General features: G+C 38.2%; 1 protein-coding gene across 1 annotated transcript in view; it reads right to left on the bottom strand.

Annotated features, from left to right (window-relative positions):
• Positions 1-13,601, bottom strand: part of LOC149442044 (uncharacterized) — an 82,729-nt gene extending 69,128 nt beyond the window's left edge. Inside the window, exons 1-6 of the mRNA XM_089656584.1 lie at positions 13,526-13,601; positions 11,033-11,086; positions 5,736-5,789; positions 5,362-5,415; positions 2,685-2,729; positions 2,240-2,293 (exon numbers count right to left, since the gene is read on the bottom strand). The gene's annotated coding sequence lies outside the window, so the exon portion shown is untranslated. The remainder of the gene's footprint in view (positions 1-2,239; positions 2,294-2,684; positions 2,730-5,361; positions 5,416-5,735; positions 5,790-11,032; positions 11,087-13,525) is intronic.
• Positions 13,602-14,487: the final 886 nt, after the last annotated feature.

Raw genomic sequence — 14,487 nt, 5'->3', positions numbered from 1 at the left:
AAATTCGATTCGTGCATCCGAAGTTTGCTAATTTTCGGATTCGGCGCGAATCGAATTTTTCCTGATCTTCGAAACGAATTCCACTTCGCCATGTTCGATTCGCTCATCTCTAGCATTGATGGTTATCAACTTAAAGTATTACTAGACCCATGACCTTCCATTCACTATATCTGGTCTCTCACAGTACACACAACATAGAAATGCAATCATTTTAGTAAATATAAACTGCTAAATACCTTTTCTCATTAGCAGTATATAGCAGTCTTGTGACTTCTATCAGTGTCCAGCTGAGCACTGGTTTAAGCTTGTAGGAGGAGTTTTTATTCTGCTCTGACTATCCTATGAAGCTGCATAACCCCTGACCCTCTGTATGGATAGTGCTGATTGGCTCTGTGCTGATCACATGCACCCTCCCAAGGAAAAAAAATCTCTAGACATACACATTAAACTAAGCATCAGCAGATGGATTTGGGGCAATAGAATAAGGGGAGGGTCAGAGAAGACAGGATCAAACACAATGCAGAGGATTAACCCCTTAGGTTCCACAGTGGGTATAACAAGCATGCTTTGCTGCATATACAGACTGATTTGACTGTTGTGGGATTAGTAACACTTTAAGTGCTCCCAGGTATATAGCATATACTATCTCTATCTCTTTATTTTAATTCATTTGTACGTAATATAATTGGGATTTGTTTTAAAACCTTGGCCAGGTTTTTCTGCTTTTTCACAATTTTGATTTATTTATAATGAAAAATAATATATAGTAGACTGTGTTGCCTTGAATATACAACCTCTAATGCATTTCACCCAAATCAGAGCTAACACTATGAGTAAGCTCTAATTTAAGTGTAGCGCATTGGAAGCTGTATATACCAGATGGTACAATCTTCACGATGAAGAGTTTATTAAACCAACATTAAGACTTTTAAATTGTGATCGGCTTCCCTTTCACTCTTAGAGTTCATGTGTGGATCTTGTGGAGCAGACAGCAGTTAGCTCTGATGAAGAAGGGACCCCCTTCGAAACGCGTCAGCCGTACTCTGCGAATCTACCCCTATGATTGGACTCGCACAGGCTTCGCACTTCTAAAGTTCCTTTGAGGACTTACATGCTTGATTTACTTCATTGTTTGTGAGTGTTATTCTGAATTTAATAAAATTTTGGTTTGCTGAGGTAATGCACAAGGTTGGTGCGCTTTCTTTTTGTTTCACTTTGCAGCGACTGCCGGAAGCAAGACATCTGTGTCAAAGGATCAGCGAGGATCAGTGCCTGAAGCAGATGATTATTCCTTGTCTCTCAGTAATATATATATATCACATAAAAAAAATCTCAGAATTGTATATGCTATTGTAGTAAATCTGTTGTCACCAGGAGAGCAAATGCAGGAAAATCTGTGTAATAGAACCCTGGAAAGCAGTAACCCAAATCCAACAAAGTTCTGTCTCTTCACCACTCTATCCCAAACCAGAAAAACACAAAGAAATTACACTCTGGGGTGTATTTATTAATGTTGTGACCTAAAATCCACCAATTATCTACATAAGATTTAATTAAAAACATGGATAAATACTGGATCAAAGTTGTGTGAATCTTAGATGAATATACTGATAAACAGACCCATTTAAAGGGTAAGTGCACTTTATCCTGCTGCCCTATAGTGTTACCTAAGTGAACCACCCCCTTCCTTTCCAGAGATGCATACTTACCTCAATACAACAGCTATGACTCCTGGGGGTTGTCTACACCCCTGCCACTTGCACGTCTGCATCTCTGGAGAGGTGGGAGGATTGATTAGATCACCTTAACACCCCGGTCACATCGGGTGCAGCTTGGTATGCGATTTGCATACAATGCGACTTGAAAATCATATGCCAAGTTGCACCCTATTCTCTGCTATTAGAACGGTCATATCAGTGTGGTTCTGACTTGGTCGGAGAAGCACCGATTTCTAAAGTAGTACATGCACTACTTTTAGTGCGATTTGCATAGACATCAGTGTCAGATGTCTTGCAAATCGCACCTCAAATCAGCATGTCACCCAATTTTGAAATTGTGCAACTTCACAGCAAGTTGCACAATTTCAAAATCAGCTTTGATGTGAGCGGGGTGTAAAGGGGCAAACTTTCTTCAAAAGTGCGCTTATCCTTTATGTCATTCCCAGCTACTCTTTTACCTGCATTATCTTCTTTTATTGTATCCAAAGTTGACACTAAAGGGAATTATGAATCACCATTACCTTTTTTCCAGGAATGCCAGGATTTCCTGCTTGACCGGTTGGCCCAACTGAGCCCTAACATACAGCAAATAAAAAAATAAAGACAAGTATTAAGATCTAAAGGCTTCATGAGCATAAATTAAAATAATCATTTTATATTTTTATTAAAGAGACCAATTACAACAATAAGTTTAGACAGAATCCTATGCTTGGCATTGCTATGGGTCACTGCCTAAATATAGGTATTTGCCATGTATATAGTGTGAGAACATCATGACATATCAGATAATATTTTATTTAAGTTATGGCAATAGTCTTTCTGTTTATGAAAAGTAAATGATCAATGAAAATACTGAAGATAATGACTGCCTATTGCTATACAAGTATCCATTAAATCTCACTGCAGTAGGTTTAGCTGTTTTGGTTACAAATAATTCAGATAAATAATTTTGTTTACTGAGTTTACCTTAGGTCCTATTGGTCCAGGGACACCATTTATTCCAGGCAGGCCCTTGGAAAACAAACATCATAAGCAGATTCATATTAAAGTAATATGAACAATTCAAAATTGTGTGGCTGATTTGCAAAAACTAGAATGAATAACTGATGGCTAAACATGGGAACTTAAACAAAGGTGACCTTTAATTTGATGTTTTTTTTTCTAATCATCAGTCTTATTTGATAAATATTTAGGCACCTATTTATCAATGTTTTAACCACCTCCCTTCCGGCCCATGTATATAAATGGATGGACAGTGTCAATGCATGGGCGGGTTGCCATTTATAAACGGCCTCCCCGCCCCCTGCTTGTGCGCGCTCCCTGGGAGCACACAGCACCGCGATCCAGTGCCCGCTGTGTCCTCCGGACACAGTGGAACACCGATCGTCATACGGGACCTCTGTGCGAGGTCCTGATCATGTGATCACTGATTGGCCAATCAGTGATCGCATGCAGAGTAGTAAGCAAGATGTCATTTCTGACATCATTGCTTACTACGTGTGAAATCTGTCAATGATCACAGAGGTCACATGGTACAAAGCTATTCACAGCAGCCTTGTACCATGTGACAAGATGTGACCAATCACAGGACAAAAATCTTTTTTAACATTTTGGTTATAAACTAATTTGGGTTATTTTATCTTTTTTTTTACTAAAAAGATAACTGAATAAATTTTGGCCAAGATTTATGATGAAATATTATTTATTTGCAAAATTTTATAAGAAAAACACTTTTTTAAACATTTTTGGACTTTTTCATTTATATAGCAAAAAAAATAAAAATCCCAATGGTGAAAAAATACCACCAAAACAAAGCTTTATCTATCTAAAAAAAAATGCTAAAAAGTTCATATGGGTACAGTCTTGCATGACCGCGCAATTGTCATTCAAAGTGTGACAGCACTGGAAGCTGAAAATTGGCTCTGGACAGGAAGGGGGTAAAAGTGTCCGGACTTGAAGTGGTTAAACCAAGATTTATATATTTCCACCTAAGATTCAGTTAAAAAAATATATAAATGTTGAATGAAAACATTGATAAATACACTCTTTAATGTTAATTTTATAAGCAGGCATAATGTTGGGTATTTTTTCATGTTAAGTATATGCAAGATCAGTGTACTTAGGGGCATTTATCAATATTTTTTTTACCTAACTCTTGCCCAAAATTTCAAAATTTTTCACCCAAATTTCCAATAGATAGTGTGAATCCTGGGTTAAAGTTTTGTAAATCTTGGGTGAAGAAAATATTAAACAGAACCCTTAGAGGAATTTATTAACTCTAACTCTTACAATGGCTTCACATGCTTTTCTCTCCAGAAGACTAGCCTCATCTTTATTTAAGCATTATGAGGGATTTGCATCTACTTCTTGTTCCTGGGCTAAGACGCTGGCACATAGATGGCACAGTTATGTACATCCTGGTACCTGTACAGGTCTTGGCAATACCTTCCCCTTTTTTTTCTTTCTAGAAGGTTGGTGCTGCTTTTGTTCAGGCATCATCTAAGGTCTGTATGTTCTATCTGAGTTTGAACTGAGATGCTGGCTCATGCATAACATAATTAAGTAAATCCTGATGTCTGTATTGTTTTTTGACACTTTCATCTTCATCCGCTTTGTCTAGGCACTATCCAGGGTCCACATCTACTTCCATTTCCTGGATTTAGATGCTAGCTCAGGGATGACACAATCATGTAAATCCTGGTGCCTGGGCAGCTCTTTGCTGGTTGACACATGTTGCCTAAGGCAGACATGCTGATATCTTTCACCTTATGACTTGCTATAACGTTTTTGTAACTTATACTGCATTTCTTAGCCTAGGTAAATTTCTTGCCTGGAGTTTAAGTCCTGCTTTTTATTATAAACAGTACATTTTTAGAAACATTTTACAAATTTCACATGTAAAAATAGTCTTTATATAGACTTGTAAAGTTATTGAGAGAGGTCAACTTTATTTTCAGTAATCCACAGCAAAAAGTCAGAATCCATCTTGCACATGTCTGACATCAGCACGTGAATTCAAATAGGTTTCTAAAGGTCACTGCAAGTGGAGGGGGCATGTGAAGGAAGAGATATGGAAGATCTCATTGCCAACTCACTTTAAAAAGTAAGGAGTTTACAATAATTGTTCTTATTCTTGCTTCACTTCCCAGTGATTTGCTGGCCTAAAACTATCATGTATTCAAGTATTAAAAGTTTCAACTTCTGATTTGCAGGTTTGGTCAGTGACTCACAAGCCAGCAATGGCCACTCTAATATTTCTGTCTGAAATAGTTTCTCTTTTGTGAATTTGCAATTGAGTAAAAGAACTCTAATGAATTAAGCTGACCACAGATGGATTGAAAATTTCGATCCATCTATGACCATTCAAACTCCAGAGAAGTCAGTCTAATGATCAACTTCTTTCAAATGGGAACGATGGAAAATTTTCATTCGATCGGCGCATGTAGACAATCGTTTGCAGTGTTGATCAGTATATTATGACACTACAGGAGCCCTGCTGTCAGAATACCACAGCTTGCACCATACTTATGTGGATGGGGGAATCCATTTTTTTTATCTACCATCTGACTGATCGAAAAAAAGATCCATCTATGGCAAGCCTAAGGCTGATCATATTCTGTTTTAGAATGACACAACATTATACCTGAATTCCAGGGGGCCCTGAATCACCTTGAAGCCCAGGCAGTCCTTTTGATCCCTGAATCAAATAGAAAATAAACAATCAAATAGACAACAAACCTATTTATGACTTGTTGATCAGATGAAACATGTTTAACATATTTTACTCCTAGTGACTTAGTTATAAAGGACAAATGGAAGGGGTGCATGGCTTCTATTATTCCTACACTAGTTGCTAACTGAAACCAATTGTACTTGCCATACAGTCCTTTCCAGTTCACGGAAGACACAGCTATAGAATCATAAAGTTTTCTTTTACCCTCTCCATGTATCTCTGGTATTTTCTATATTCACAAATCAATGCAGTTAACAGTATTATTAATATATTCTAAAACAAACCCTTTGTCCTGAAGATCCTGGTAATCCAGGTGGTCCTGGAGGTCCTGGCAGTCCCTAAAAAACATTTAGCACATATTTTTTAAAGGTTTCAAAGTGTTAAAGTTTATGTATTGAAAAGTACATAGGTAATACAACAATAAATGTTATTGCTAGTTACAATACTTGGTAACCAGCTAGGTAAAATATGTAGCAGGCTGATGGAGCAAAATCTTCTTAGTGGAACTAAAAATGCTAATACTAAGTACTTTTTAGTAGGAGAGACTGTGTTTCCCTTCTGCCCAAAAATACTCATGCCCCTTTTTACTAGGAACATGTTGTGTACCATTGCCTGCTGCACATAGCAGTGTGTGCTCCTGGCATCTGTTAGATGAATGAAGTTGTTCATGTGTGGGAGTCTCATCACCACAGGCTTCCCTGTTGAGGAAGAGGAAAATTCCAGCATTGGTAGAACTTCTATCAAGTAGCAAGCTCTGGAAAAGAACTGTTATCGGTGGAACATGACAAACCCACAAGTAAGTTTGTCCTAATGTACCAGTATGCTGAGTATATCTGCAGGTAAAAGAAGAAAGCAAACAGAGGGCACTGAATAATGCAAATAAAGACCTTTAATTGAATAAAATACTGATTAAAACACACTTATAAGCCGTGTTCAGGAAATTTGCACTATGTGGATCTCTCCTTCCACCAGCTTCTGTAAAGGGATAGTTCTGTATCTGTATATTATATGTGACATGATACCAGGTGGTAGTCTTTTATTTGGTGATGTTCTGTAATTACAATTGACGCTTTGTATGTGACTTTAAATCAGCAGCGAAGTGCAGTACATTTCCACTTTGCAAAACTAACAAGGTCTATGTTGGTCTCTACCAACTATGGCCTTTTACTTGGTGCATTATAGTAACATTTTGAATAGCACCCCAACTCTCAGTTATAATAGCCAGCAATGTACCAACACCTGTTAAAATAAAGGTTGGTTATAATTTTTTGAGTATTGGGTGTGCTGCCAGTCCATTTAAAATGAATGGTCAGCTTTAATTCAGCACACCTTAAGCACAGAAATGCAATGCATAATTTAAAAGGTTAAAAAAACAGTGTGTAGTGTTGCACTGCTCAAATATACTAAAGCATAATATACAAATAAATCCAAATAAAAAAACTCAACAATATAGGTCCAAATGGGAGAGGAAGAAAAGTGTCTTCAACAATGTTAGTGGGAAGAATGTATTCCTACTGGATAGTAATCCCACTATCCCGGTGCTGTAAATCTTTAAATGATGTGCATCTCCACGGTGACAATATTAAATAGGTGGACTTTCATGTATTGATCCGTATGGAAAACAGGTCAAACAGGCATCTCCCCTCCTAATGGGGGTAAAATAGTATCCTTTCCTCTGTGGATAATCCACCTCTCATATGGTCACTGTATGCTCCAAGTAAACCCTTTAGCAGTGTAGCTGGCTCTGTGGGTAGAACTCACATCCATATAAAGCGACCATAGTGCAGCATGTTTCTTAAAAACCTCAGTTAGTTTATTAAAAAATGCACTCACATGTTACAGTAGTAAAAACCGCAGTGTGACAAAAAGCTATAAAGCTGTAATAGACACTGTGCAGCGTCTCTGACCATGGTAGTGGTGTTCTGGCTCTGACGTCACTTGGCTCTTCCCCACGTGTATCGTCACAAACCATGTGACTTCATCAGGGGTAGCTAGGTGACATGTGCAGATTGTATTTATTGGCTTCCTATGATTACCTCTCGTCACGGTAATTGAAAAATGGACTTCCAACTGTCATCTGAAACTAAAAATCTCCTCATAATGAAATATATCCATAGAGGATAAGCAGAACTGTGTCAGGAGGTAAACATACGAACACCTTAATATACTAGACATATTGGGGTTTATTTACTAAAGCTGGAGAGTCCAAAATCAGACTCACTTCTGCCTAGAAACCAATCAGCTTCCAGGTTTCATTGCCAAAGCTTCATTGAACAAGCTGAGGTTAGAAGCTGATTGGTTTCTATGCAGAATTTTGGACTCTGCAGCTTTAGTAAATAAACCCCATTATAACATGCACCTAAGGCTAACAGAAAGGAGGATGCAGAGGACAGCAAATCCTATGTAGAACAACAAAAAATATTATGTATAAATATGGAACATCCCCAGTATTAAGAAAAGGTTATGATATGGAACTCCCCCAACTAAGGACTTTCATAATTACTAATAAAGCAGTTGGTGTCAAAATCTACATTTAATCCCTTTGGTACAAAAGTCTGGAGTTCATAAGTCTAGTGAGACTCTTTTTGGTTGAGGAACCTGATTTTATGGCTGCCTCGCCAATGTCTGTTACATGCTTCCTCCCCCAAAATTGGAGCCCTGTGGGGTCTTTATTGTGGTATCTAAGGAAATGTTTGGATAGATGGTGTTTAGTTGATCCTTTACTGATATTCTGAATATGCTCCTGAATTCTGATTTTTAATGGTCTCTTAGTTCTCCCTACATATTGCCTAAAATATGGACACTGAAGTATAGTGTATATACAACCCCCTCAGTATTGCAGGTAATTAACTCCTTTATTTGGTATTCCCTCCCAGTAAACATTGCAATGAAATTGTTCCTTTACAGCTGTTTTCTATCAGTTTTAGTACATGCATAGCATCTTGTGCAGGGAAAAAAAGCTTTGCCTTCAAAGAAGGTTCATCCTCTTTTATCTGGTGGGTCTAATACCCCTTTAACTATTTTATCCCTAATAGTGGGTGCTCGCCTATATGTAAACTGTGGCTTCTCTAGCAGCACTTCCCTCAGATTTTTGCCAGTTTTCAAAATGGGCCAATATTTTTTAAAAACTATTTCTACCTTCCTGTGTTGGGCATTGTAATCAAGAATGATGGGCAATGTTTTCTTTTGTATACCTGTCTTCTTTTTATCTGTTATTAAGGTGTCTCTACTCATCAATCCCACCTCTTTTCTTTTTTCTTCTATTAATGATTTCCCATAATCATTGTCAATAAACCTTTTTGTTGTGCCTGTAATGCATAACATTCCTTTGTAGTACAATTTCTTCATAGACTAATAAACTGTCCTTTAGGTATATTGATTAGACAGGGATCAAAATGACAGCTATGTGTAAGAATATAGCTATTTCTATCTACATCTTTAAAATGTGTTTTGGTCTCCATTTTTTATTAGTTAATTTATTTCCAAATCAAGGGAAAAAATGTTCCTCTCATCCACTTCCCAAGTTAATTTATTATTCTTCTGATTATCAGATATCTAGTATCTCTTAGGCATGCTTTTCTTTGTTGTACAACTGGTTGTAAATACCAGTCTATATAGTCACCCATTCTAGCTGTAATGGACTCTGTCCTATTAACTATGGGATGGCCCGGAGGGTTGTCTTTATCCTTATGAATTTTTGGGACAATATATATATGATTGGCATTCTGCATACTTTCGGGACTACTGTAGATATTTTGCTTCTCTTTCCTCCCTTTCTTCACCAAAGTTTCAAGTTTATTCTTATAGTCAAATGTAGGGTTACTTCTCAGTTTAAATTATGTGTCATTGTCTCCCAGTATTCTTCTCATCTGATCTTGATATATCTCCTTAGATAGCACAACAATCCCTCCTCCTTTGTCTGCTGGACGGAAGACAATATCCTTTCTTCTTTCCAGGCTCTTAATACCATTTCTAATATCTACTGACTCATATTTCTTTCTAATGGGTAACTTGTCCTGATCTTCAACCAGGGCCGTGGATAAGGGGGTACCACTAGTCCTCCTGTACAGGGCCCAGGCCAGCAGGGAGGCCCAGGCAGCTGGGTGAATCAGATGTGTGCAGGGAGGGTGATTGGCACGCAGGGGGCAACTACTGGAACTGATCCCTTGTATGGTTCTCTCTGCATCAGCAGAAAGCTGGTTTCTTCTCTCCCTCCCACTGGCTTTCAGCTGCTGCAGAGAGCCATACAGAGGAGCGGTTCCAGTAACTGCCTCCCCGCCAAACCCATCACCTTCCCTGTGCACCATACATTTTCCCCTGCTGCCCAGGCCCCCCACAGTGCAACCGGAACCCCCTCCTCTCCTTCCCACCGGCAACTGCAAGCACACAATAGGATCCCTCAGGATGGAGAGTGGGGGAAGGGTCCTGTAAATAAGTCACATTTACCAGCCCCTTCCTTTCCTGAACGAAAACAATAAGTGATCGGTACCTATCAGTACCTATCACTCACTGTGTTCATTCATAACTGAAGCATAGTAAACTGTTTTGTTTCTTTTAATGGGGCCCTGTCAGGTTGGCTGTATGGGGCCCCATGGTTTCTAACAGCAGTCCTGTCTTCAACAAATCATTTTTTGAAAACCTCAATGTGTTTATTATTCTGTGGATTGTATAATGATTTATTTATTTATTTTTTATATGGTTGTGAGTTCTACCCACAGAGCCAGCTATACCGCTAAAGGGTTTACTTGGAGTGACCATATATGAAAGGCTGATTATCCACAGAGGAGAGGATACTATTTTACCCCCATTAGGAGAGGAGATGCCTGTTTGACCTGCTTTCCATACGGGTCAATACGTGAAGGTGAGGGTCCACCTATTTAATATGGTTACCGTGGTGATGCACATCATTGAAAGATTTACAGCACTGGGATAGTGGGCTTACTCTCCAGTAGGAATATGTTCTTCTCACTAACATTGTTGAAGAGACTTTTCTTCCTCTCCCCTTTGGACTTATATTGTTGAGTTTTTCACGTTTTTGGATTTATTTTTATGTTATGCTTTAGTGCAAGGGTGTCAAACTGTTGCGAAACTACAAGTCCAATCATTCCTGTGTCTTTGGGAGTCATTCTTGTAACAGTCAAACTTGCAATGCCTCATGGGACTTGTAGTTCGGCAAGAGCTGGAGGGCCGCCAGTTTGACATCCATGCTTTAGTGTCTTTGAGCAGCTCAACACCACACACTAGTTTTTTATATTTTCATATGTGATCAACACACACTTTATGTGTTTGCAGCAGCTCATATTTATTATTTCACTATTTATTTAATCATTCAGCAGCACACAATTTTCTATCACATATAATTTAAAAGGTGCCTGGAAATGAAGTGTGAATAAACAATAACCAAAAATATTACATATCTGAAAAGGAGAAAAAGATATCAATTTAGATAATTATGTTTCATTAATTCTAAATTAATACATTGTATATAGTTGATTATGATACTATAGGATAGGAAAATTCTACATTGACACGCAAATGAATACGCATTTATTTTGGTCAAATACACATTTTAATTACTTACAGGTTTCCCATCAGCTCCTGGGGCACCTCGCTCTCCTATACGGCCTTCACTGCCCTATAAGAAAAGTTACTTATTGGAATTCTAAAACAGATAGAATAGAGCTTTGAGCAGATTGGGTTTCCCAACAATATTGTATTTGCAACACTATGGAGTTTGATTTACCAAAACTGGAGAGTGCAAAATCTGGAGCAGCTCTGCATCGAAACCAATCAGCTTCCAGGTTTTATTTTCAAAGCTTAATTGAACAAGCTGAAGTTAAAAGCAGATTGGCTACCATGCACAGCTGCACCAGATTTTTCACTCTCCAGTTTTAGTAAATCAACCCCATATCTATGTATATCTGTGATGACATCTTTATGCCTTTATGTGTTCAGAGGGTAAGACTTTGTCTGCCAACTACCTGCTATCAAGAACAATCATTACACTTGGCAAAGAGATCAAGTAGGGAAATGTAACTTATTATTATTATTATTATTATACAGGATTTCTTTAGCGCCAACAGTTTGCTCAGCGCTTTACAATATAACGGGAGACAATACAGCAACAATACAGTTCAACCAGTTGACCTACAGAGGATTTACCCCCTTCCTGACCAAGCCATTTTTTGCCATAGGAAGCTGTGTTACTTTAACTGACAATTGCAACGCTGCAGCCAAATGAAATGTATGTCCTTTTTTTCCCACTATTAGAGCTTTCTTTTGGTGGTATTTGATCACCTCTGTGTCTTTTATTTTTTGTGCTATAAACAAGAAAAGACCGACAATTGAAAATAAAATGATATATTTTTGACTTCTAGCTATAAAACATTCAGTAAAAAAATGTAAGAAGTCAAGTTTCATCATAAATTTAGGCGAAAATGTATTCTGCTACGTGTCTTTGCTAAAAAAAGAAATCCCTATACATGTAAACTAATTGGTTTACGGGAAGGTTTTAGCGCCTACAAATGGTGGTATATATACTGGAATTTCTTTTTCTAATTTTTTTTATACTAGTAATGGTGACGATCAGCGACTTATATCAGGACTGCAGTGGGCATTCTGACACTGGGGAGGAACTAACTGCCACTGACATCCCCAGTGACACTAATACAGTGATCAGTGCTAATAAAAAGCATTGACACTGTACTAATGACACTGGGCAGGAAGGGGTTAACATCTGGGGCAATTAAAGGGGTTATCTCCTAGATTGTAAGCTCGAAAGAGCAGGGCCCTCGAACCCCTTGTGTGCTGTTTTGTTACTGTATTGTCTCATGTTCTGTCCCCCACTATAATGTTCAGCGCTGAGGAAACCTTTTGGCGCTATATAAATACTGTATAATAATAATAATAATAATAATAATAATACAAGAGGGATTGGAGGGCCCTGCTCCTCGGAGCTTACAATCTAGGAGGGAGGGGCTAGTGGTACAAAAGGTATTAACTGTGGGGGATGGACTGGTTGGAAGAGTAGAAGATTCCAGCGTTAGCTGAGGGCAGGATAGGCTTCCCTGAAGAGACAGGTTTTCAGAGATCGCCTAAAAGTGAACAGAGTAGGCGATAATTAATATTTTAGGAGCCAGAATTATGCCCCACATCACCATAGGAAGAGAGTTTTAAATATGGTGATATTAACAACTTTTTCAGCAATGCTATGAAAAGAGCAGTGGTGATCTATAAGGTAGAATAACTTATAGCAACTGATCAGAAATCATCTAATAACTGATCAGTTGATACAGCCCATCTTATTTTTACCTATTTTCATTTCATTAGTTGTGTATAGGACTAAATAAATGTAATTAGTTGGCTGGGTTGGCGGTTATTTTTAAATGAGGAGGATTGGGTTGCTAATCAAGTATGTTGTGCTGGTGGCCCTGAGTGGCGATAAGTAAATATTCAGACAATCAACAGAGTTGCCAATGACACATAATGGGCCATATATTCCTTCCTGCTTCCAGCACTAACTTCCTTTGCCTAATACAGAGAGCTTGCAAAGGAAGATGATGCTACAAGAGGTTAAAAGGTATGTAAATCCATGTTCTTTACACAACAGCTACCTTTTACCATGCCCATCAATCAGCTTAATCAACTTTGCATGGTAGACTTTCTTTAGCCCATATAATTCTGCCACAACTAGTTGGTTATGTTTACATCCCCTCCCGCCAGGCCATACGTTCTCAGTCTTCCCTTGTTCTTGCAGCATTTCCAACACAGATATTCTCATTATCTACAGAGGACCAAATGATGATTATACCACCATGGATCATGAACAAAGTATACATTTTATATGCAAAACAATGACTAATTAGCAGAATTAAAGAATATGCTATAGCAATGTAAGATAATATTTCCCAACTTTTAATGAACAATAGATGTGCATCTTGTGTAAAGAATGGACAGATGGAAAAATGGCTTCTAAACAATTAGATCCATCTGTACAGTAGCCAAAATGGGAAAATGATTACACATAATAACATGATTTTCCATTTTAAATCTTCTAACAGAAAACCCCACTTACTTCTGGTCCTGGTGCTCCAGGAGATCCAGGCTGACCTTCAGGACATTGGCAGGAAAGGGATGGCACCCGGTCAATGGGACACTATAAAAGGTAATAAATATATAGTAAGCGCTCAACAACAGTGGCAGCAGCTGAACATATAGGAAAACGCATATAAAGTCCCACAATTCATATATATAAAAAATGCAGCGCTTTGAGGAAGTAATAATAAAACACAGTCCAATGAGAGAAGTGCTCCGTGATTCCTAGTGCAAATGGTAAAAATTCACACTAACCAGACAGCGTGAAAATATACGCATGTGTGTATATATCCTGAAGAATCTCCTCTCCACTTGGATCTGGTCAAAGGAATAGCCGGAAAAGATAGAAGTCATACGTCCTTATGTGGTGAAAGAATGGTCCAGCAGGTCATAGAAATATCAATCTGGGTAAGCCTCCCCCTTCACAGGAGCTGACACAGGGATCACTTGGGGCTCCATTCAAAGTCACAAGGTGCTTTGAATGGAGCCCCAAGTGATCCCTGTGTCAGCTCCTGTGAAGGGGGAGGCTTACCCAGATTGATATTTCTCTGACCTGCTGGACCATTCTTTCACCACATGAGGGCGTAGGACTTCTATCTTTTCCGGCTATTCCTTTGACCAGATCCAAGTGGAGAGGAGATTCTTCAGGATATATACACACATGCGTATATTTTCGCGCTGTCTGGTTAGTGTGAATTTTTACCATTTGCACTAGGAATCACGGAGCACTTCTCTCATTGGACTGTGTTTTATTATTACTTCCTCAAAGCGCTGCATTTTTTATATAAATGGGACACTATAAATTGTAGAATATATCCACACACATATATTTCACATTATATTTCATGTATATTAGTGTAATTATATTTCACAAATAAAAGTATAATATGCATAAACCCGAATGTATATAATTCATACAGACTTTTACTAGGTTGGTATATA

The sequence above is a fragment of the Staurois parvus genome, unplaced genomic scaffold, assembly GCF_062004578.1.
Source record: "Staurois parvus isolate SC_StPar_1 unplaced genomic scaffold, SC_StPar_1.0 ptg000919l, whole genome shotgun sequence".
NCBI classification, from domain to species: domain Eukaryota; kingdom Metazoa; phylum Chordata; class Amphibia; order Anura; family Ranidae; genus Staurois; species Staurois parvus.
This window is presented reverse-complemented; position numbering and strand designations above follow the sequence as displayed.